The sequence below is a fragment of the Silene latifolia genome, chromosome Y (genome assembly GCF_048544455.1).
Source record: "Silene latifolia isolate original U9 population chromosome Y, ASM4854445v1, whole genome shotgun sequence".
Classification (NCBI taxonomy): Eukaryota; Viridiplantae; Streptophyta; class Magnoliopsida; order Caryophyllales; family Caryophyllaceae; genus Silene; species Silene latifolia.
Genome location: NC_133538.1, coordinates 266,702,342 through 266,726,130, shown reverse-complemented (window position 1 = coordinate 266,726,130; position 23,789 = coordinate 266,702,342).

Genomic DNA, 23,789 nt, shown 5'->3' with positions numbered 1-23,789 from the left:
AAAGTTGCCATCTTTTCCTCTTTTTCGAAATTCTCATCTTACAAGGATGTGGATTCTTGACTTAATACCTTTATTTTTGTGTTTAGGGGAGAACTTGGACAACCCGGAGGAGGATAGCTACATCATTGACGAGTCTTTAGAAGATTGAAGTGCAAAAAGGTAACGGTGATGGGTTACTCGACTTTTATGTTAAAATTGTGTGAATTATGTAGTATTAGACTCATATGAATGTTAAATTTGGTGTCTTTAATGCTTTGTGGTGATTTGGTGTTGAGTAGATTACTTGTATGATGATTCTCATATGTTTAAGGAGTAAATTCATGTCTTGTTGTAATATGGTAAAACATGAGATTGTCTTAAAGGAGTTATCTCATAATTACATGATTAAACCTCATTTTTAATGATTAATAAACAACCTCATATGTTAATTACATCTTGAAAGTGGTAATTTTCTGAGTATTCATCATGTTAAAGGAGTATGAAATGATTAAATGAAAGATGTTTGAATTTGGAAGACTTTAGATGGATGTTTGATGAGTTTTCGTATACAGTGATCCCCTGCCGGTGGGCCGGCAGCCGGCCTACCCAACCGGCAGCAGCATCATGGCATTTCGACTTATAAAAATAGGGATTTAAGCCTTTGTGATCCCCGTCGGTGGGCGGGCACCGGCCTACCCAACCGGCAGTAAGTACATGAAATTTTGGTGTCTTTTATAATAGGGTGTATCCCCTATGCCGGTGGGCGGCAGTGGACGGTCAACCTACAGAGAAATACACAATTTAAAATGTTGAACTTAATTGACTATAGTAGGTATTCCCCTGCGGTGGGGGCAATCACCCTACAGAGAATACACATTGAATGTTTTTGACCTTGTTTCCTTTAGCTTGTATCCCCTATGGTGGGCCGGAAATGCCACCCGGCAGAGAATACACCTTCACCTAATTTGACCTTGTTCCCCATAGCATGAATCCTCTCGCCGGTGGGCGGCAATGGTGCCCACACCGGCAGAGAGTACCTGATGTTTCTCATACCTTTATACTTATGCATGCTTCACATGAATTGTTTACGTTATGTTTGTGCAATCTTTTCCACTCGTATTTGTGACCCGAGTGTGACGTTTTACATTGTGAGACTACTCGACATTCCTTATTTATTTGCCCTCGGACATTGGGTCACGGTTAGGTGCCATTGTTTCCGAGTTGGGCTATTTTTCCTTCCGCCTCTTCGGACCGGGGGTCACGGTTAGGTGACAAGGTTCCGCTTGAGGTTACTCGACTTTCGGGCACGGTTAGGTGTACCATATTTCGAGTCTTGGATACGATTTGGTATCGTTTGTCGAATCGGGTGTCGTCCATCCCGAGAGTCTGGCCAGGTTTAGACTAGGACCGTATTATGATCGTCGTCCTACCAAGAGGTTGGAGTCTAGAGGGTTGTCTTGTTTGAGTCTATACTTTGTAATTTGTCTTACATTTGTGTCGAGTCATTATTTGACCGTTTGACCTAATTATTCTTCTCTCATTTATGCATAACTACTCTTATTGCATTTTGTATACTAATCATGATTCTCTTGTTACCGTAAGTATTTATTCTTATGCTTGTTTGTTTAATTAAATTCTTAATTACTTGTATTTTGACATATTGTGGCTGGGAGAACCCTGAGTTACTCCCCACTGACTGTGGCTTTCATATTTATTATGAATGACAGGTTGGTGATGAAGCTTAAGTGGGGAAGACCGTGTGAGCTAGCGAGTTCTTACCTTGGACCTTATTTAGCTATCACTTTAATAGACTCACCTACTTTTAGACACATGTTCATTCGTGGGATATCTTTTCCCCAATAAATAGACTTGTGTTGTAAACTTAACTTTAACTATCTAAACTTATCTATCGTGTTGGTGATACCTCGCGTTGGACTTCACTAGAGGCCTTAAAAGTTTTAAAAATCTCGTGTTTCCGCCACGATTTACTAGTTATATTTTGTTGCCTCAACGAGGGGTGTCACATATGGTACCGAGGGTTATACGGGTTTTTGACCCCTGATTTGGGTGACCCAGACCTGACCGGGGGTAGGTTTGACACCTGGGTGAAGGGTCGACCATATTAGGTGGTTTTAGGTGGCCAAGAGTGGCGTTTGGTGCGGTTCTTGTCGGATTTCGTGGGTGGTTCATTGTTGAGTAAACTGTGTATGTTCATTAAACCTGACTCTTAGTGCTCGACTAGACCCTGACCTGGGTTGGTGGGACTCCTGGTGACTAGTCGTACTGTGTGGTGGTATTGGGTGGTTAATGGTGGTGGCTTCGAGTGGAGGCTGCCGGAATTCGCGAGAACAGGGGAAAAACAGGGGGTTTATTGGTGTTTGGTTGTTGTTGTTTGGGGCAGCCGTGTGTATGGTGTTGCTGTGGTTGGTTTCGGGTGATGAGTGCCGAGGAGTATAGGCTCTAGGTGGTGCTGGTGGCAGGTTAAGTTGGAGACGGGTGTGGGCTTTATACACGGTATTATCGATGTCGGGTTTTCGGTAAAGGATGTTACGCTTGTGGGTGCTAGGGCGTGACTTTGGGGGCGGTTGAAGCGGGTTGAAGCTGGTGTTGGGGCGTGATTGGGTGGCTGGATGTGGAGGCTCACGGTGGGGCAGGTGTCAAAGGTGGTTGTGTCGGGTTTGGGTGTAATAAAACGGGTTGTTTGGGTGTATGTGTGGGTGTTGGTGATGGGTGTTACACGGTAATGGGGGAATTTGTCGTGGGTGTTTGTATTGTGGGATAGCACGGGTTGGTTCATGGGTACAGTGAGTTGATTTGTTTATTTAATTATTGGGACGGGTTTTTACGTAATAAATTACACGGGAAATAATTAATATAATTAAGTTATAATGATTAAATGAATAATGAATAATTGGCTATATATATATATATATATATATATATATATATATATATATATATATATATATATATATATATATATAATAAATTCTTTTATATAATAAGTTTAATTAGTAATTGTAATTATTATTATTTATTTAGGTGACGGAATTGTTGAGAAGCGTTATTTATTGGGATTGCTATTTATTTGGATTGCGTTATTGGAATTTGCTGACGAGGTAGGATAATCTACTCAACTATATCTGTTTTTCGTGTTTAATGCATGGATGTTATTGGAAGGGTGATTGTTTTATGATTGTTTGTTCAATTAAGTTAATTGAGTGATTAATATTGTTGGTTGTTGGGAGTTATGCATATTATATACGATTATATTGTGGAATGGTTTATGAGAATTGGATTGCCCCAGGCTTAGTCTCTGGTGGATAACGTGAGTGGTGATTGTACTGCCCCAGGCTTAGTCTCTGGTGGATAACGTGTGTGATTAATTGGAAGGCCCTAGGCTTAGTCTCTCGGTGGATAACGTGTGTGAGTATTTGGACCCCCCCAGGCTTAGTCTCTGGTGGATAACGTGGATAGTTGATGTTGAGATGTGACATGTGAACAGTTGAGATTGAAATATTGACAGTTGTGAGAGATTGGTTGTTTTATTATATTTTATCCTACTCAACCATTGGTTGACGTGTTTGCTTCTGTGTCAAAATAAAATTGATGCCTGCTTTAATTGATGGCATCCCGTGGTGAACCATTTAATATTTCCTTAAATGGGGAGCGATTTAAATAGCGAGGTTTTGAGTTAGTGGATATGGGGAGCTTGGGCGTGTGAGCTTTCGGACTGCAGAGTCTAGATCACAAATGTAGTTATATCACTTATTTAATTTCCGCTGCAAGATGTATTTATTTTTATATTAAGTTATAGTTGATTAAAGTTGTAAAACATATGTAATCATTAAAGTTTTTATTTAAAGTACTTTGGTTTGTTGTACTTTGTTATACACTACCTCGGGAAACCGAGATGGTAACAGTCCTATTTATTTGGGAATGTCTAGCTAAAGGCTCCTGAATAAATGGGGGTGTTACAAAGTGGTATCAGAGCAAAACGATCCTCAGGCCTAACCAATGAATAATAATGAACTTAGGATGTGTCTAAATTAAAATGAACCCCGGGTAGAAACTGTTAGGAGCCCCTCTTAGTGCGGTTAAGAAGGCGCCCTTAATTCGTACCATGGCCCTCTCAGTTTTGAACCGGGAACCCTGAGAGAATACTTGAGAGTGTGGGCTAATTTAAAACGAATATTGTTTGTTTTGTCTTGAAAGTTCTTGTTGCCTTGTGTACATGTTGTTTTCATTGATGATTGTGGTTACGGGGACATAACTTTGCTTCTAGGAAGAGGGGATGTGATATGATTTTAAGCATTGGTATATGTGTATGGTTATAGAAAAGTGTGATGGTATGTATTTGGGGAGGCATAGTTGTGATTAATATGTGAAGTATGATGAGTATAAGTGAAATTGTGAAGAATGTGATTTTGGTTGATTTCTCGACATTTTATCCTTGATTGTTTTGGCTGTCATTTACTGTCGGTTTAAAATTCTTGCCCGACATTTTTATGTGTGATACCCTTGTGAGTTAGATTTCATATGCCACTGGTCTCATGTTCAAATAATATACGTTTTAGGAGAAATAAATATTTTAGTGGACAGTAGTCGAAATATTCCTGTACAGTGATGTTTTCGCGCCATGTTTTTGTAAAATTTGTCATTTAAAAACTACGTAATTATTTGTTATAATTCCAACGCCACTGTTTAATAGACTCATGTATATTTCTAAATTGGTAAGCCACGTTTTGAGAAAATATTTTTACAATTTATGGTGATTTTTACAAGTTGACCTAAGTTTCCGACAAGTTGCTGTAAAATTTCTGTTCCGACCAAGTATCTTGTAAAATGCATTAAAAATTGACCCTTTGAATTTTTGACTTGATTCTGTCACCCATGATCTACTAACTCTTTGTATTTTCTAGAAATTCTCCATAATTTATTTACGATATTAATTATCTATGATTTTTAAGTTGTAGCATGTTTTCCTTCGTCTTGAATAATGAAAATTTTGTCTCTTGATGTTTTGATATTGTGAATTGTGTGAATTAGATTATCATGTCTAGTGATATGCGGAACGTGTAACCCTAAATCCTATATATATATATATATATATATATATATATATATATATATATATATATATATATATATATATATATATATATATGTTACAATAATTGCATTCATGTTTAAGTTGGATGTTGTTAGTGACAATTAAGATGAACTAAGAAAAGATTAATTAAATAGTTATGCGCATCTTTTGTTATAGATTATTATTAATTTGGCAATGTATTCACAATCGTAGTTAAGTAATAAGTTGGAATAAAGATTAATTCGAATATCTTATATGATGTGATTTGCTAGTAATTAAAATTTTGTTATTTATTCAATCGTTAATTAATGTTGGAAGCGATAAATGTTCTATATTACAATATGTCTTTCATGGTTTTGTGGCATTATAATAATGAATTGATTGTTCCTATTTTTAGTATTCCAAACTTCGAGGACGAAGTTTATTTTTAGGGGGAAAGAATGTAATACTACATAAATTTTGAATTATTGTTTTGATGAGATTGATGTAGTTGATAATCGAAGTTGCTTAGTAATGTTGAATGGTGTGATGTTGTGAATGTTGTGGTTGTAGTTATGGCGAACTTCGGGACGAAGTTCATTTTAAGGGGGGAAGACTGTAATACCCCGTATTTTAATGATAAGTTATGAGAATAGTTTATGTAATTTAATAATTAATTAAAGGCATTTCTAATAATGAATTACAAATAAGACGATAATTAAATAATAAAATAAGTAAAACAAGTCGAAAATTGGGCTGAGCTAATAATTGAGTATTGGACCATGTGACATTAAGTAATTGGACTGAAATTTAGTATAATAAGGGTAGAGTATAATCGGGATTTGCATCGGAAAATAATTATAATATAATATGGAAAGGTAGTAATTATATTATTACTAATAATAATTTATGACAATAATAGATTAGTAAAGATAAAATAAAGGAATCCTACCTATGATATATGTAATAATAATAATATAATTGTGATAATAATAATATATTGATAATTATAATAATAGTAATTCCTATATTAATTGGAATAGGTAATTATAATAAGTTTCCTAATTGACCGCACATACTCTTTAATCTTACCCTATAAATACCATAATAAATCTGAAAATAATTCATAAAAGAAGAAGGAAGAGATCTAAAAGAAAGAAGAATAAAATTAAGGAAGAGAAAAGCAAAGGAATTAATTCATTATCGCCTCAAGATAATATTTCAGACCGTCTTATGTATATACTTTGCGACACTATAACTTGTAAACTAGACCACCATAGGATAAGCCGTGACCATCGTTGTGACCGTGGACCACCAGGGACCACTGTTGACCTCATTGGACCACCGTTGACCGGCGGGAAGGAGGTTGTTGTTAGGGTTTTCGTTGGTTGTTTGGGGTATATGGTACCGAGGGTTATACGGGTTTTTGACCCCTGATTTGGGTGACCCAGACCTGACCGGGGGTAGGTTTGACACCTGGGTGAAGGGTCGACCATATTAGGTGGTTTTAGGTGGCCAAGAGTGGCGTTTGGTGCGGTTCTTGTCGGATTTCGTGGGTGGTTCATTTTTGAGTAAACTGTGTATGTTCATTAAACCTGACTCTTAGTGCTCGACTAGACCCTGACCTGGGTTGGTGGGACTCGTGGTGACTAGTCGTACTGTGTGGTGGTATTGGGTGGTTAATGGTGGTGGCTTCGAGTGGAGGCTGTCGGAATTCGCGAGAACAGGGGAAAAACAGGGGGTTTATTGGTGTTTGGTTGTTGTTGTTTGGGGCAGCCGTGTGTATGGTGTTGCTGTGGGTGGTTTAGGGTGATGAGTGCCGAGGAGTATAGGCTCTAGGTGGTGCTGGTGGCAGGTTAAGGTGGAGACGGGTGTGGGCTTTTGTGGACAAGGCCCTCGGGAACTGCGTCCGCGGGATCCAGACCAGGCATAATCGACTCGAGGTTCTTTCGAATCGAATTAAGACATATTAGAGTCGCCACCAAGTTTTTTGGGAACTTGGAACCGTTCAAGTCAACTTTACACCTTTCATCGAAAAGCATAAAGCCAATCGACTACGAGTGATTAAAGATAAAGACTTGTACCCTATATCACTCGATTGAATGACTCTCGTAATCCAATGGTATTTAGACGGATCCACAAACCATAGATCTTGAGTAAGGGGTGAGGGTACGTGTTGGGAAGCCCATAAGGACACCCAACCCCGCCCGTCGATAACGGCCTCTACTAAGTCAAGTGTCGGATTTCAAACAAGGTCATAGCTACTACGATGTATGATATGCAAACGTTGTTTTAACCCTATCATGTGACAACAATTTCTATGTCGTTTTAGATGCAACTAAACTAACTTTGTCAAAGTTGTAATTTAGCATGTGGGTTGATTGATCTAACAACATACAAAGCAAACAAGGCTTAAGGGGGAATGGGGAGCCGTTGGGATCTACCTATTACAAACCAGGCATTTCATGCCGACACAACAACAAATTAAAGATACAACTCGATCTAAATACAAATGCTACATACAAAACAACACACGACGACACACACGGCCGTTTGGCCTAGAAAACCGTGCACATGAGGGGTGGCCCACGGCTCACATGACCCACGGCCTTGGGTCACTCCTCGTAATGCGTGCTCGCGCTTAATCTCATCGAATTAGACATAGGGCTACGCACCAAAGCATGCACTAGCATAAACCGGGCCATGTTGCTTTAGACAACATGCGGTTTACTACGCTCCTACAAGCATTGGGGAATAACCGTCTAACCAAACAAGACCAAGGTTTTTGAAGAGGTTTTGACTCAAAAGAAGTAAAACAAACTCGAAAATTACAACTCGATAAACAAACGATAAATTACAAGCTAACAAACGACAAAGAACAAAAGGTAAGAAACAAGCGAGACAAAGAAGGACGTGGCCAACCCCACGGCCTAAAGCCACGGCCCAAACCAACGGCCAAGATAAGGTCAACCTAGTTCCTAAGTTAAGTTCATTGGTTAGATCGAATGTTTGCGAAAAGGGATAGGAAACAAGTTAGAAAACGAGTTAGAAACAAAGTTGATTGATTGTCGCGCAAAGTGTGTTATTCTACACGGCCTAAAGGTCCAATTAGGTCAGATATCATAAGATTAACGCTTACTCGTCGAGTGTTAATAGGAAGGTGCTAATCACGCACTCCTATGCTAGCGAGAAATCAAGTGATAAGAAAGATGCGTTCAATTATTTACGGAATTGTTAGTTGATTTTTAAAGCTATGTCGATGCACCCTAATGTGTCTAATTAGGTTATTAAATTAATTTAATGTCATCTAAATACGTCATAGGTTAACAATCAGAGGTTAAACTAACATACAACGGGTCCTAGGGTATGTCGATTTGGCCGAAACAATAAGGGGGTCGAAAGCGAAGAACGAAGTTAGACAATCGTTTTATTTATGCCCTACCTTGAACACGAGGATATGTAAATGAGACGGGGGTGTACGACCGACAGAAGTAGCGGTTTCTTTTCCCATCTCAAGTCAACGCGGGTGTTCATGGTGGTACTTTAACTCATACTCGGACTAACTAGTTTCATAGTTAATTTAAAACAATCGATAAACAAACGAAAAAACAAACAAAAAAAGACAATAAAAAACGAGCATAAAACAAACGAAATAAAAGGGAGAAGAGGAGGATTTGATGCACCCTCAACCTACATGTATCGTTGACACCGTCTTGGGTCGTAATCGATGGTAGATTTTATCTCGAGAGGCCGTCGTCGACGAAGAATAAAGCAAACACGCGTTTTGGAAACTTTCTGGACAGCGATTTTCAAACGATGATATCTCCCTCGTTTCACGACGAAAATTCGATTTGAAAGATGTTTTGAAAACTAGAAAGAGAGGAGAACAGGAATCTTAAAGCAACCCCTGCTCGTTTTGAGTTATTGGGCACGAAAAACGAGCACAAACAGAACTGGACAGACAAGAATAAACCGCGAAAACAGAGTGTTATTTCACTCTGTTTTTCGAGGGATTTCGTGTACTCTCAAGGGCAATTTGGCTCGTAAATCTTTGTCTAATGTGTAGATGGATGTTATGTGGTTAATTAGGAACAAGAAACTCGAGTTTTGATGGAGGTTTGATGGAGGAACGAACTGCTTTTCGAGGAGGACACACAAACAGTTCAGTTTGTGTGTTGGTTTTGTTTAGGGTTTTTGGGAGGCAATTAGGGTTTGTTTCTGAGGTTTAAAGCTTGTGGGTGATGGTAGGATGTGGGGAGAACTTAGAGGAATGAATGTATGGTGAAGGGGTGGTATTTATAAGGAGTTAAAGTAGGTTAAAAGAGAGGGAGAGGCAATCGGGCTTCATCCCGTATGGCTGCTGTCCAGCAGCTTTTGTGAGGGTTTGAGGGGAGTTTTCTTGGTGATTAAGCTAGGATAATATGGGTAGGATACTAGGGTATGGGTTAGGGTTAATGGGTACGGGTCTTGGTAGTGTTTGGAGCGGGTTTTGGGCTCGGGAATTGGCTGCCAAAACAGGGGCTGCTCGGTTTATGCGTGGGCTGGTTGGGGTTGTTTGGGGATGAAATTTGGGCCGTGGTTAGGGGGTTCGAACAAGGGTGGATGGGTAGAGGCTTAGATGGGTTAGTGTACTCGAGATTCGTGCCAATTCGCAAAGAAAACGGGCTCAAAAACCGAGCTAAAAACGAGCTCAAAAACATGCTTAAAACGAGTTTTTCTTCGCTTTTAAAATCGATTTTTCAAATCAATTAACCCATTAAACTAAATGACTTTTCAAATCAAATATACTCATAAAATGATTTTTCAAATCAATTATTTATTTTATTTTCAATAAAATAAACTTGAGAAAAGAAATTCTAAAAAGCTTTAATTTAAATATCATTTAAATTAATAAAATGAATTCACTTAAAAAAACATTAATTTAAATATCATTTAAATTAATAAAATATTTCATCGACGACGCCCATTCTACCTCGTAAAACGAACCCAAATAATGACAATGACAACTAAAGAATACATGTGTCCTATCATCATCGGGTGTTTGTCGGGTTCTCTATAAATTCAATATCGACGGATACGGGTATCTCTGAGCCCCCACTTTGACCGAGGCTTGGACAAGGCGAAAGTCAAAGTATACCCCAGGTCCCTCTCGACCTGAGGATTCTTCGGGTCGTTTATAGTCCATTAGACTTGCGTATATAAGCTCGCCAGCCATAAGAAGAGATCATACCTGAAACTTCGCTGGGTATCGACTCTTGCTTCTGTTACGTCGAATTATTACCGTTGGTCATCGACCCATAAATTGCATGAATGGTGGGTTGAGCCTTATCCTTAGGCGCCTACGTATCCGTTTCTGACGGAATCAAACCCGCGTCGTAGTTCGGCGCTGCTGACACATGCCCAAAGTTTATCATCTGCTGGCGTATGTCCAAAATTCATCATCTATTGACATTTGCCCAAAATTTATCATCTGCTGGCGCTTGTCCGAATGGGACGGGACTTTCCGAGGAGGTTGCCGCCACTTTCATCATTTGCTTTCAGCTGCGGAATTCTTCCATTTCATACTCTTGTATTGAATTGAATTCTGGGTGGATGTCATCCTTTTCATCTTGATAATGGTCTCAAAGCCAACGGCTTCGAGCCCCTTAGGTAATGGCTCTAAAGTCGAAGACTTTAGAGCCCCCAGTTGAAGCATATCCTGCTACATTTGAAACATAGAAAATGTACTAGTAATAATCATCACATAAGCACATTTGGATCATCGATCTTGAAATTGGATCATTTGAAATACTGGGTCATCGACCCGAAAATTGAATTTGAAAATTTTGAATGATTGGGTCATCGACCCGAAAATTGAATTTGAAAATTTTGAATGATTGGGTCATCGACCCGAAGATTGTATTTGAAAATTTTGAATAATTGGGCCATCGACCCGAAGGTATGTTGGGCCATCGACCCTTCGAAATTGAATTTGGAATTTTGAATGATTGGGCCATCGACCCGAAGATTGTATTTGAAAATTTTGAATAATTGGGCCATCGACCCGAAGTTTAAATTTGACATCACTTGGTATGTTGGGCCATCGACCCTTCAAAAATTGAATTTGAATTTTTGAATTTCGAAAGATTGGATCATCGACCCAAAAAGATCCTACTACTTGGATCATCTATCCATAATTTGCAAAAAGTTTTTGAAATTTCGGAATTTTGAACTTTTGGAATCTTGTTGAAATCGAACCTTGATGGGTGAGCATGAAATACGACTCAGACACTCTGTATGACCCGTAAACAACGTGGGCGTAGCCCGCTACCGTAAAACAAAAAAAGAAAATAAAACCGTAAGTGTGCACGGACTTTAATTCAAATATTGACTTGTTAGGGGTAGAAATGTAAATTGGCCATTCCGGCGCCAAAAGATGGCAAATGGGAATCACAAGGTCGTCGAACTTGGGATGGAGATATCGTATGGCATGGGCGTGCTCCCGAGGGCACATGGGAATCAAGATCACTTGGCATTGACAAGGTGGATTATACTCACAGAGCAACAACGTTGGCTTCGCCCGACACTAAACACAGACTGATCTTATGAGAACACTTAGACATCACACATGACTTTTGAGGGGAACATTCTGTCACTCTTCTCCTCGCCTCCTTTATTTTCAGCGAGTTTCATCATTTCTTGCCACCGCCTTCTTTCTTTTCAGCGGGCTTTTACTATTTTTTCTTCCACGCCTTCTTTCTTTTCAGCGAGTTTTCATATTTTCTGTTCCCAACACCAACCCACATCTATGTGACTCAACATCTTTGCCTAAACCATTAGATAAAGCTCATTCTGAGACTTGATACTATTCATCTGAACCTATATCCTCATCCTAGCCTACATCGAGTGCTAAGACCGACTCAAACAAAGGTGGCTTCATTTGGACTTGGTTAAGACCCGTAAGAAACCGACAAGATGACAACTTGGTTGATGAGCGGATTGAATCCCTTATTCTGAAGGACTGCCTACGTATTCGCGTGGAGCGAAATCAAATCCGACGTAGTTCGATCATGGTGCATAAACATGGCATTCTGATTGTGTGTACACACTCGAAGGTTTCACCTAAGGTATCATGTCATATCCCATTCTAGCTTGTAAAGTACCGTTAAATCCCGTGTCTAGGGCTGGTAACAAAAGGTTGTGGTTCTTTGGGATGTGGAGCTTGGTAAAAACAGGTTCGTAAGGTAGACGATCATTCTGAAGATTCGTTTTGTGATGCTAAGGCCAAGAGCTATGGCTTATAACATGGTTGGAAATGGTGTCTCGGGCTTGATGAAACCCGAGTACAAATAGGTTGGGAATTGATGTGGGTTCAAATTTCCATGTCTGGACCCTAAAGGCTGGGTGTAACAACACAAGCGGAATGATTCTCAAAATTCCTGACTATCCCCTTGTAACCGTCTCAGGAAGGACTTAGAGGGTAAAGAGGTCACTACTTACCCTTTTGGGCTTCGCCCATTGAACTTCAACTATGGGTACTTGACTTGACTTCTGGCCTCTGTAACTTCGACATTCAACCAAAAGCATTCTGCAATAACTTCAACATCTTTTTTTTCTTTTTTTTTCTTTTCCTTTCATCACTTTTCTTTTTTCATTTTTCTTTTCTTTCATCCTTTTTTTTTCATCTTTTCATTCTTTTTCATCTTTTTTCTCTCTTTGAAAATGATCTTCTATTCATTCTCTTAGTCACAAATGGATACACCTTGAAAACATGGCTTCGCCAACTAATTTGGGTCAGAACTAACAATTCCTTGTTAGAACGGGTTGATATCGTCTCTCTTCGAGATGGGATGATTTTATGGGGAAAAGGCTTGCCTTCCATCATCGATGGCGGAAACAAGGAGCTAGCCCGGGTTCGTCATAGAATCATAAAAAAGCTTGTCATAAGCCTGGTTTTGATGGAGGTTTTCTACCGCCAGACATGGAATAGGTAAAGGAATCAAACACGGGATCCTAGTGTACCTTACGTTTTAAAACGGGACATATTTCTACCCCAGGGATGCCTTTGAGTGTGTTGTGCGTTTTATCATGTTTCGGAATGATTGAGGATTAGAAACAAGACCTATTTGGAAACGAAACTGCAACTTTTTTATTGGAATGAGAAATGCTTAACAGACTCGAAGAAACGATTCCTAGGACACACCCTAGGTCATCGCGGAACAAACGACTCAACTTCAGGAAAAGAAAGTCCTAGACTCGACTCAACTAAGAAAAGAAAACAGATCCCGACTCATAATTTTTCAAATCTGGTCTTGAGCTTTCCCTTGTTCAGCGGTCAGCTTAGATGCTCGGTTCTGATCCTCGATCCCTTTGACGGTTTGCCTCCATCCCGAGGTAGTCCTCTGAGGATCTACGCTAGTGATGGAGGTTGGTGAATCGAATTGTCTTTTATTAACTTCGTTAACAATAGGAGTACATTCTAGGGCAAGACTCCCGACTCGAATTTCATTCTTCGGGTTTGGCAAGAATTCAAAGCAATCCACAAATATTTTCCCGATAAACACCTCTTTCAAGTGACATGGGCGGATAAGATGAGAATAATCGACATTGTCTTCGACAGAAACAAAGTTGGCGTGATCGGCAAATGGATTGGTGATGTTATTGGGTTTAACGGCTGGGATTGGGAGCGTTCCGTTCTCAATCATGTCTTGAATTTCGTGCTTCAGTCGATAGCACCTTTCAGTATCATGGCCTTTCCCTTGATGAAAGGCACAGTAGGCATTTGGTTTATACCATTTACCTTGTTGATCAGCGGGAGGGTCCGGAGTTGGACCAATAGGCTTCAACTTTCCTTGGGCCATGAGCCTTTGGAGAGCATAGGCGTAAGTGCACCCGATATCGGTGAATACCCTCGGAGCTTGGCGCGGAGGCCTTTTTGACTGTCCATCTAAGAGATTGATAGTTTCAACAAAGTGAGCCGCTGCGGGCGCTTTTGCTTTAGATGACGAAGCCCCTTGGTATCCCTTTGGCTTCTCGGCCAAAGCACTCGGACATCGTCCTCTACCTTTATCCCGATCCTTATCAATTCTTTGAAAGAACCAAAATTTTGGTATTTCGAGCATTACGATAAACGGGTCGTAAATTCTTCACGAACTTATCTACCATTTCGACTTCATCAGGCTTCTTAGCTAGTTTTACGCTTTCAGCGCGCCATCTTGCGAGGAATTCAGTAAAGCCCTCTTTCTCCTTTTGTGTCATAACCTCCAAAGTTCTTATGTTGGTTTGAATCTCAACATTGTCGGATAGTGCTTACGAACTCCACCGTAATATCTTCGAAAGTGGGGAAGTTCTTAAGGTCAAGATTGTAGAACCACGCCTTCGGTGTTCTCCCGCAGATTGGGCGAAAATTTCAGAGAGCATATCAGCAAGTACTCCCTTCAGTGCTAAGTACCCTTTATAGGCCTTAACATGGTGGATCGGATCTTGATGCCCTTGAACTTTGGGATGTCGGTGAGTACCATGTTCGTGGGCAACTTGTCTGAATCGGGGCATAGGCCCTAGCATTCTCATAGTGAATGTTCTTCCCCTGGGAGAGCTTCAAACGGTCCTCAATGAACTTGAACCGTTTCTCCAGATCAGTCAGAGGTGGGGTAGATGAAGCGGAGTCTTCACCTAGCTTGGATTCGATTGCATCCATTCGGGTCATCATGAGGTTTACGGCCTCAGTAAGCTTGTTAACAGCATCTTCCATTGCTTGACGTCGGGTTTTTGGCGGCCTTTCTACAAGAAAACCCCGTACTGAGTCAATATTTAAAGTAAGAGCCCCTGCACACTTAAGGACACGACCCCAACTTGACTCAAACAAAGACTCGACTTGAGATTGACTAAACAAGGGTTCGACTCACGGTTTGATTTAGGCATCGGTTCATTTTAGACTCGACAAAACGACATGACTCAAACTGTCATAACTCGATTCTAAATTGGACTTGGTGTGACTAAACCCGTGATTGGGCTAACATAGCCCATAGGTTCATGTGAAACGTCCTAAAGGGCCTAGCTTGGACGTTTTTGTGGACTATCCTAGACCAAAAGGTCGACCAACATGACTCAAAGCCCAAGAGGTGAGCTTGGGTGACCCAACAAGGTCGTGTTCTAGACTCTTGAATGAAAAACGTCTAGCCTAACACGGCCAGGACCCGGACACGACTCGACGCATTTCATGCTTGGTTGAGGTTCGAGAAACATTTTGGATCGGATTTGGAAAAAAAAGCGAAGGATTGATTTGAAAATGAGATTTGAAATGGGCAGCATGCCGGCTATAAAAGCTCATTTTTGGGCCGAAAATTCTAGTCCTATTTGGGCAAGATTCGCGTTTTTAAAACCATGCTAGTTTGAAAGTAAGTTGTTCAAAAGTTCGGTTTTGAAAAGGACATGGGAATTTTCGAAAAAAGACTTGGGAAAACAAATTGCACATTGTCCTCTCATGTTATAAGGATGTATGCTCCTAGACATCTCTAAGTCTCGGCAAGTCTTCTACGAGAAGGTCTATGCCCTCCATCCTTTTGCGGTCTTATAGAGCAAGGTGTCTTAAGGTAAAGTACCTAGAAGATCGTCCCCACCATCAAGAACCACGCGAGGCGAAGTGGAAGCGAGCAATGTGCAGCTTCTGGCATAGTGGGACGTCGCCCCCACGCATCACGAAGAAACGCCGGGACGGCCCGGCAAGTCCTTAAGGGTTTATGCATGAATCGTAGCACTATGAGTAATGTTTTACTTTCCAACACTTTCTTTTCAAGTTTCACCTCGGAGGAAAAGACCCTAGAAACACAAAGTGTAACTAGTCCTCTTTTCCCCAAAGGAGTCGCCAAATCAGGACAAGGCCCTCGGAATCTGCGTCCGCGGGATCCACATCTGGCATAATCGACTCGAGGTTCTTTCGAATCGAATTAAGACATATTAGAGTCGCCACCAAGTTTTTTGGGAACTTGGAACCGTTCAAGTCAACTTTACACCTTTCATCGAAAAGCATAAAGCCAATCGACTACGAGTGATGAAAGATAAAGACTTGTACCCTATATCACTCGATTGAATGACTCTCGTAATCCAATGGTATTTAGACGGATCCACAAACCATAGATCTTGAGTAAGGGTGAGGGTACGTGTTGGGAAGCCCATAAGGACACCCAACCCCGCCCGTCGATAACGGCCTCTACTAAGTCAAGTGTCGGATTTCAAACAAGGTCATAGCTACTACGATGTATGATATGCAAACGTTGTTTTAACCCTATCATGTGACAACAATTTCTATGTCGTTTTAGATGCAACTAAACTAACTTTGTCAAAGTTGTAATTTAGCATGTGGGTTGATTGATCTAACAACATACAAAGCAAACAAGGCTTAAAGGGGGAATGGGGGAGCCGTTGGGATCTACCTATTACAAACCAGGCATTTCATGCCGACACAACAACAAATTAAAGATACAACTCGATCTAAATACAAATGCTACATACAAAACAACACACGACGACACACACGGCCGTTTGGCCTAGAAAACCGTGCACATGAGGGTGGCCCACGGCTCACATGACCCACGGCCTTGGGTCACTCCTCGTAATGCGTGCTCGCGCTTAATCTCATCGAATTAGACATAGGGCTACGCACCAAAGCATGCACTAGCATAAACCGGGCCATGTTGCTTTAGACAACATGCGGTTTACTACGCTCCTACAAGCATTGGGGAATAACCGTCTAACCAAACAAGACCAAGGTTTTTGAAGAGGTTTTGACTCAAAAGAAGTAAAACAAACTCGAAAATTACAACTCGATAAACAAACGATAAATTACAAGCTAACAAACGACAAAGAACAAAAGGTAAGAAACAAGCGAGACAAAGAAGGACGTGGCCAACCCCACGGCCTAAAGCCACGGCCCAAACCAACGGCCAAGATAAGGTCAACCTAGTTCCTAAGTTAAGTTCATTGGTTAGATCGAATGTTTGCGAAAAGGGATAGGAAACAAGTTAGAAAACGAGTTAGAAACAAAGTTGATTGATTGTCGCGCAAAGTGTGTTATTCTACACGGCCTAAAGGGTCCAATTAGGTCACGATATCATAAGATTAACGCTTACTCGTCGAGTGTTAATAGGAAGGTGCTAATCACGCACTCCTATGCTAGCGAGAAATCAAGTGATAAGAAAGATGCGTTCAATTATTTACAGAATTGTTAGTTGATTTTTAAAGCTATGTCGATGCACCCTAATGTGTCTAATTAGGTTATTAAATTAATTTAATGTCATCTAAATACGTCATAGGTTAACAATCAGAGGTTAAACTAACATACAACGGGTCCTAGGGTATGTCGATTTGGCGAAACAATAAGGGGGTCGGCGAAGAACGGTTAGACAATCGTTTTATTTATGCCCTACCTTGAACACGAGGATATGTAAATGAGACGGGGTGTACGACCGACAGAAGTAGCGGTTTCTTTTCCCATCTCAAGTCAACGCGGGTGTTCATGGTGGTACTTTAACTCATACTCGGACTAACTAGTTTCATAGTTAATTTAAAACAATCGATAAACAAACGAAAAAACAAACAAAAAAAGACAATAAAAACGAGCATAAAACAAACGAAATAAAAGGGAGAAGAGGAGGATTTGATGCACCCTCAACCTACATGTATCGTTGACACCGTCTTGGGTCGTAATCGATGGTAGATTTTATCTCGAGAGGCCGTCGTCGACGAAGAATAAAGCAAACACGCGTTTTGGAAACTTTCTGGACAGCGATTTTCAAACGATGATATCTCCCTCGTTTCACGACGAAAATTCGATTTGAAAGATGTTTTGAAAACTAGAAAGAGAGGAGAACAGGAATCTTAAAGCAACCCCTGCTCGTTTTGAGTTATTGGGCACGAAAAACGAGCACAAACAGAACTGGACAGACAAGAATAAACCGCGAAAACAGAGTGTTATTTCACTCTGTTTTTCGAGGGATTTCGTGTACTCTCAAGGGCAATTTGGCTCGTAAATCTTTGTCTAATGTGTATATGGATGTTATGTGGTTAATTAGGAACAAGAAACTCGAGTTTTGATGGAGGTTTGATGGAGGAACGAACTGCTTTTCGAGGAGGACACACAAACAGTTCAGTTTGTGTGTCGGTTTTGTTTAGGGTTTTTGGGAGGCAATTAGGGTTTGTTTCTGAGGTTTAAAGCTTGTGGGTGATGGTAGGATGTGGGGAGAACTTAGAGGAATGAATGTATGGTGAAGGGGTGGTATTTATAAGGAGTTAAAGTAGGTTAAAAGAGAGGGAGAGGCAATCGGGCTTCATCCCGTATGGCTGCTGTCCAGCAGCTTTTGTGAGGGTTTGAGGGGAGTTTTCTTGGTGATTAAGCTAGGATAATATGGGTAGGATACTAGGGTATGGGTTAGGGTTAATGGGTACAGGTCTTGGTAGTGTTTGGAGCGGGTTTTGGGCTCGGGAATTGGCTGCCAAAACAGGGGCTGCTCGGTTTATGCGTGGGCTGGTTGGGGTTGTTTGGGGATGAAATTTGGGCCGTGGTTAGGGGGTTCGAACAAGGGTGGATGGGTAGAGGCTTAGATGGGTTAGTGTACTCGAGATTCGTGCCAATTCGCAAAGAAAACGGGCTCAAAAACCGAGCTAAAAACGAGCTCAAAAACATGCTTAAAACGAGTTTTTCTTCGCTTTTAAAATCGATTTTTCAAATCAATTAACCCATTAAACTAAATGACTTTTCAAATCAAATATACTCATAAAATAATTTTTCAAATCAATTATTTATTTTATTTTCAATAAAATAAACTTGAGAAAAGAAATTCTAAAAAGCTTTAATTTAAATATCATTTAAATTAATAAAATGAATTCACTTAAAAAAACATTAATTTAAATATCATTTAAATTAATAAAATATTTCATCGACGACGCCCATTCTACCTCGTAAAACGAACCCAAATAATGACAATGACAACTAAAGAATACATGTGTCCTATCATCATCGGGTGTTTGTCGGGTTCTCTATAAATTCCAATATCGACGGATACGGGTATCTACAGCTTTATACACGGTATTATCGATGTCGGGTTTTCGGTAAAGGATGTTACGCTTGTGGGTGCTAGGGCGTGAGTTTGGGGGCGGTTGAAGCGGGTTGAAGCTGGTGTTGGGGCGTGATTGGGTGGTGGATGTGGAGGCTCACGGTGGGGCGGTGTCGAGGTGGTTGTGTCGGGTTTGGGTGTAATAAAACGGGTTGTTTGGGTGTATGTGTGGGTGTTGGTGATGGGTGTTACACGGTAATGGGGGAATTTGTCGTGGGTGTTTGTATTGTGGGATAGCACGGGTTGGTTCATGGGTACAGTGAGTTGATTTGTTTATTTAATTATTGGGACGGGTTTTTACGTAATAAATTACACGGGAAATAATTAATATAATTAAGTTATACTGATTAAATGAATAATGAATAATTGGCTATATATATATATATATATATATATATATATATATATATATATATATATATATAAATAATAAATTCTTTTATATAATAAGTTTAATTAGTAATTGTAATTATTATTATTTATTTAGGTGACGGAATTGTTGAGAAGCGTTATTTATTGGGATTGCTATTTATTTGGATTGCGTTATTGGAATTTGCTGACGAGGTAGGATAATCTACTCAACTATATCTGTTTTTCGTGTTTAATGCATGGATGTTATTGGAAGGGTGATTGTTTTATGATTGTTTGTTCAATTAAGTTAATTGAGTGATTAATATTGTTGGTTGTTGGGAGTTATGCATATTATATACGATTATATTGTGGAATGGTTTATGAGAATTGGATTGCCCCAGGCTTAGTCTCTGGTGGATAACGTGAGTGGTGATTTTACTGCCCCAGGCTTAGTCTCTGGTGGATCACGTGTGTGATTAATTGGAAGGCCCTAGGCTTAGTCTCTGGTGGATAACGTGTGTGAGTATTTGGACTGCCCCAGGCTTAGTCTCTGGTGGATAACGTGGATAGTTGATGTTGAGATGTGACATGTGAACAGTTGAGATTGGACTATTGACAGTTGTGAGAGATTGGTTGTTTTATTATATTTTATCCTACTCAACCATTGGTTGACGTGTTTGCTTCTGCGTCAAAATAAAATTGATGCCTGCTTTAATTGATGGCATCCTGTGGTGAACCATTTAATATTTCCGGTTAAATGGGGAGCAGATTTAAATAGCAGGTTTTGAGTTAGCTGGATATGGGGAGCTTGGGCGTGTGAGCTTTCGGACCTGCAGGAGTCTATATCACAAATGTAGTTATATCACTTATTTAATTTCCGCTGCAAGATGTATTTATTTTTATATTAAGTTATAGTTGATTAAAGTTGTAAAACATATGTAATCATTAAAGTTTTTATTTAAAGTACTTTGGTTTGTTGTACTTTGTTATACACTACCTCGGGAAACCGAGATGTTAACAGTCCTATTTATTTGGGAATGTCTAGCTAAAGGCTCCTGAATAAATAGGGGTGTTACATGATCCTAGAGTGGTCTTAAGCAAGCATTAAAGGATTATACTTTTCGTTCATGTGATAATAGTGAATTGTTTCATTCACATGATTGAAGAATCATGATTATACATAAAGTTAAGTGGGAGCCAGAATCATTTTTCCATGTCTTATATGTATTGAGAATAATGTACCAATGCTCTCTTCTGTGAAGGTGTGATTGTAGACTTGGAAAGGGATGCAAAGTATTCTAGATTTTCGAATCTATGTGAGAGACTATTGGCATAGAGTTGAGAGTCTTATGAGGATAAGATCTTCCGTATCTGTTGTACATCAACAAGGTTGAATAGGCTATTCATGTTGATGGAAGTAAAATTACTATGATTGAGTCATAGTCATTCACTGAACCTATTAAGATGTTGATCACATGAAATCGATTGCTAAAGTTTACGCCATTAGAACGATCATGTATGCCAACAGACGCACGTGTTATGATGAACCATATGCTAGGAGCATAATGAGTCAATAACAAGTTAATTCATAAGATGGTCTTGTGGAAGCCTTAAAGAACAATTGAAGACTTGTTCACATGTTTGGATGATAAACTAAGTTAGGTATTGAAGGGTTGCACAAACTTTAGTTTCCAAACTTAAAAGGATTTGCTGAAATCCTAGGATGTCTTATTGACTAAGGAGTAAGAGACTAGAAAAGTGTTTTAGTTCGTGCATTGCAAATTCTACAAAAGGAATCTAAGTAAATTGTGATAAAATGGTCAATGAAGGGATTAAGGGTGAATCCCTCCACAAATGACTTTATCACAATTTATGTGATAACAGTGGGAGCATCTTTCAAGTTAAAGAGCCCAAGTCTAGTAAGAAGACTAGACAAATACTTAGAAATAAATTCAAGTTATTAGAGATAACATTGAATAGAAGGAAAAAGCAATTGACAAAGTTGGAATATATGGATATAGGGTATATCCACTTGCCAAGCTTTTATTGCATTTTAACTAGTGTTAATGGTACACTATAGATTATGAGATATGAATTAGTAATAGTGTACTTACTATTCATATATGATAATCGCATTTATCGTTTGAGTTTTATTAAACTCACCCGTTACCTTGTTGAATCCAAATGGGTTGTAGAGACAAATTGAACCCCATTAAAGTGAACTGGATTGACATGGTATTCGCCCCTAGTTGCTTATATGAGGTGACATCTCGAAGTGACTAGAGTGTGATGTGATTGATAGCAAGTTCAAGTGCCATAGAGTCATATGGGATGACTAGTCGATCACATAGGCAGACTGTATGGGACACTCTGTCGGGCAGTGACCGCTTATAGAGTTCTGGTAATTCATAAAGCCTGGTCGTGGTAAGAGCTACTATAGTATTCTTGTGAGTCAATTCTCTTGACTACAGACTATTCGCCCAAGTTGGCACAAATTTCTGATTAGCTTTGATTTATACTCTACGGCTGTCGTAAATGAAGTCAAACTGGGTATATTTTGGGTTATGATGAACTGTGGCTAGACGAAAGGAATAGTGCGATAGGAATTGTCCACCCCCGTGTCAGGGTTGTTTGAAATCTCAAGTCCACTCGAGGAGTAGTGAACTGGAAATGTGTGGCCATACTCGGAAGGTATCTATGGTAGAATAATTCCGGTCAGACAGTTACTCTCCAGATCGAGGAAACCACTCAAGATATGATCAAGTGTAAGTACGACATGTAAGACACCTTGCATTGAGTGGGAGATTGTAATAGGACAAGAGAATTGGTGACGCACACTTGTCTCGGACAAGTGGGAGATTGTTGGAAAATGTGTCCTCAACAATAGTGCGGTCACATGATTTAATATCATAATTAAATCTCATATAAAGAATACGTAAGGGATGATTCATTTATATAATCAACTGATCAACATTAATCGGTAACGATTGGCTTGCTAGAGTTTGACGTTACTATCGTGGGACGGTGGTGGTCCGTTGATCCCTTAAGGTCACACCTAAAGGATGATGCATTTATCTGTAAAGTTGATTAATTGTATGACGATACAAGTTAATCAATTCCTTAAAATTGAACAATTCAATTGTGAGAGAGAATATTGATATCTTATTGTAATGGGATTAAATAAGATTTATTTTAGTAATTGAAATACTTTATTACTGAAATTGTTTATTGTTTGTGAAACAATTGAGATAAGAATGAATGGTTGATTATAATTACAAGATGTTGTGAATTATAATTGTATGACCCATTTTATTTATGTGATCAAGTATCACTAGTCAATTTGTTGTATGTAATTTAATTAATTTATAAAATGATATTTATGTGATAAATATGCATTAAATTAATTAATAACATGTAACATACTACATGTGACATATTGTGTGACAAATGACAAATTGACAAAAGAAAATGGTAGTCCATTTTACATGAGTGGACCGAAATGTAGGAGGTATTAGTGGGTTGTGCTTATATTATTTTATGTGATAAGATTTAAATAATAAGCCTACACTACACTAGCCTTACATAACCTACACTTTGATAAGAGAAAAAAGAAAAAGGAAGATGCCTTCCTTGGCTATATGTGTGCCGGCCACACTACTCATGGATGAGTAATTTTTGGCTTTTTATCTTCACTCTTACACACTACCATTCATACAACAACCAAAACTTTCCTCTCTCACACATTCTTCTTCATCTTTCTCTAAAAATTTGAGAAATGATTATCCAAATTGTTCAATCACATTACTAATATTATTAGTGTAATATATGAGTATTAGTAATCAATTTTAAGGTAGACTACTAAACAAATATCTAGCAAATATTATTTAGTAGAGATAAGGGATAATCTTGGGTGCAATCAAGAGGAGTGGCTTCTATACTTGGAGTCTTTGGAGTATCATCCTAATACTCATCATAGCTCAAGAACAAGTGAAGGTAGAAGACCTTACTTGTGCCCATAAAACCGAAATTAACAATGTAAAGGACATTGTTTCTTATAAATCTCTTATTTTGTTATGCATGCACTAGATCTAAAGAACAAATAATTAAGAAGTTAATTAGTTCATTATTAGAGGAGTCTAATAATAGGTATATGAACCTAACACTTAGTCTACGTTATTGTCGCCGGCGGCAAGCGAAAACAAGGGTGGTGATTAAATCTGCGGGGAAAGATAGAGGGATGAAGATGGGATGGAAAGAAGCGATGTCGACAAACGAGGTCTGATGGAGGAGTAATGGTG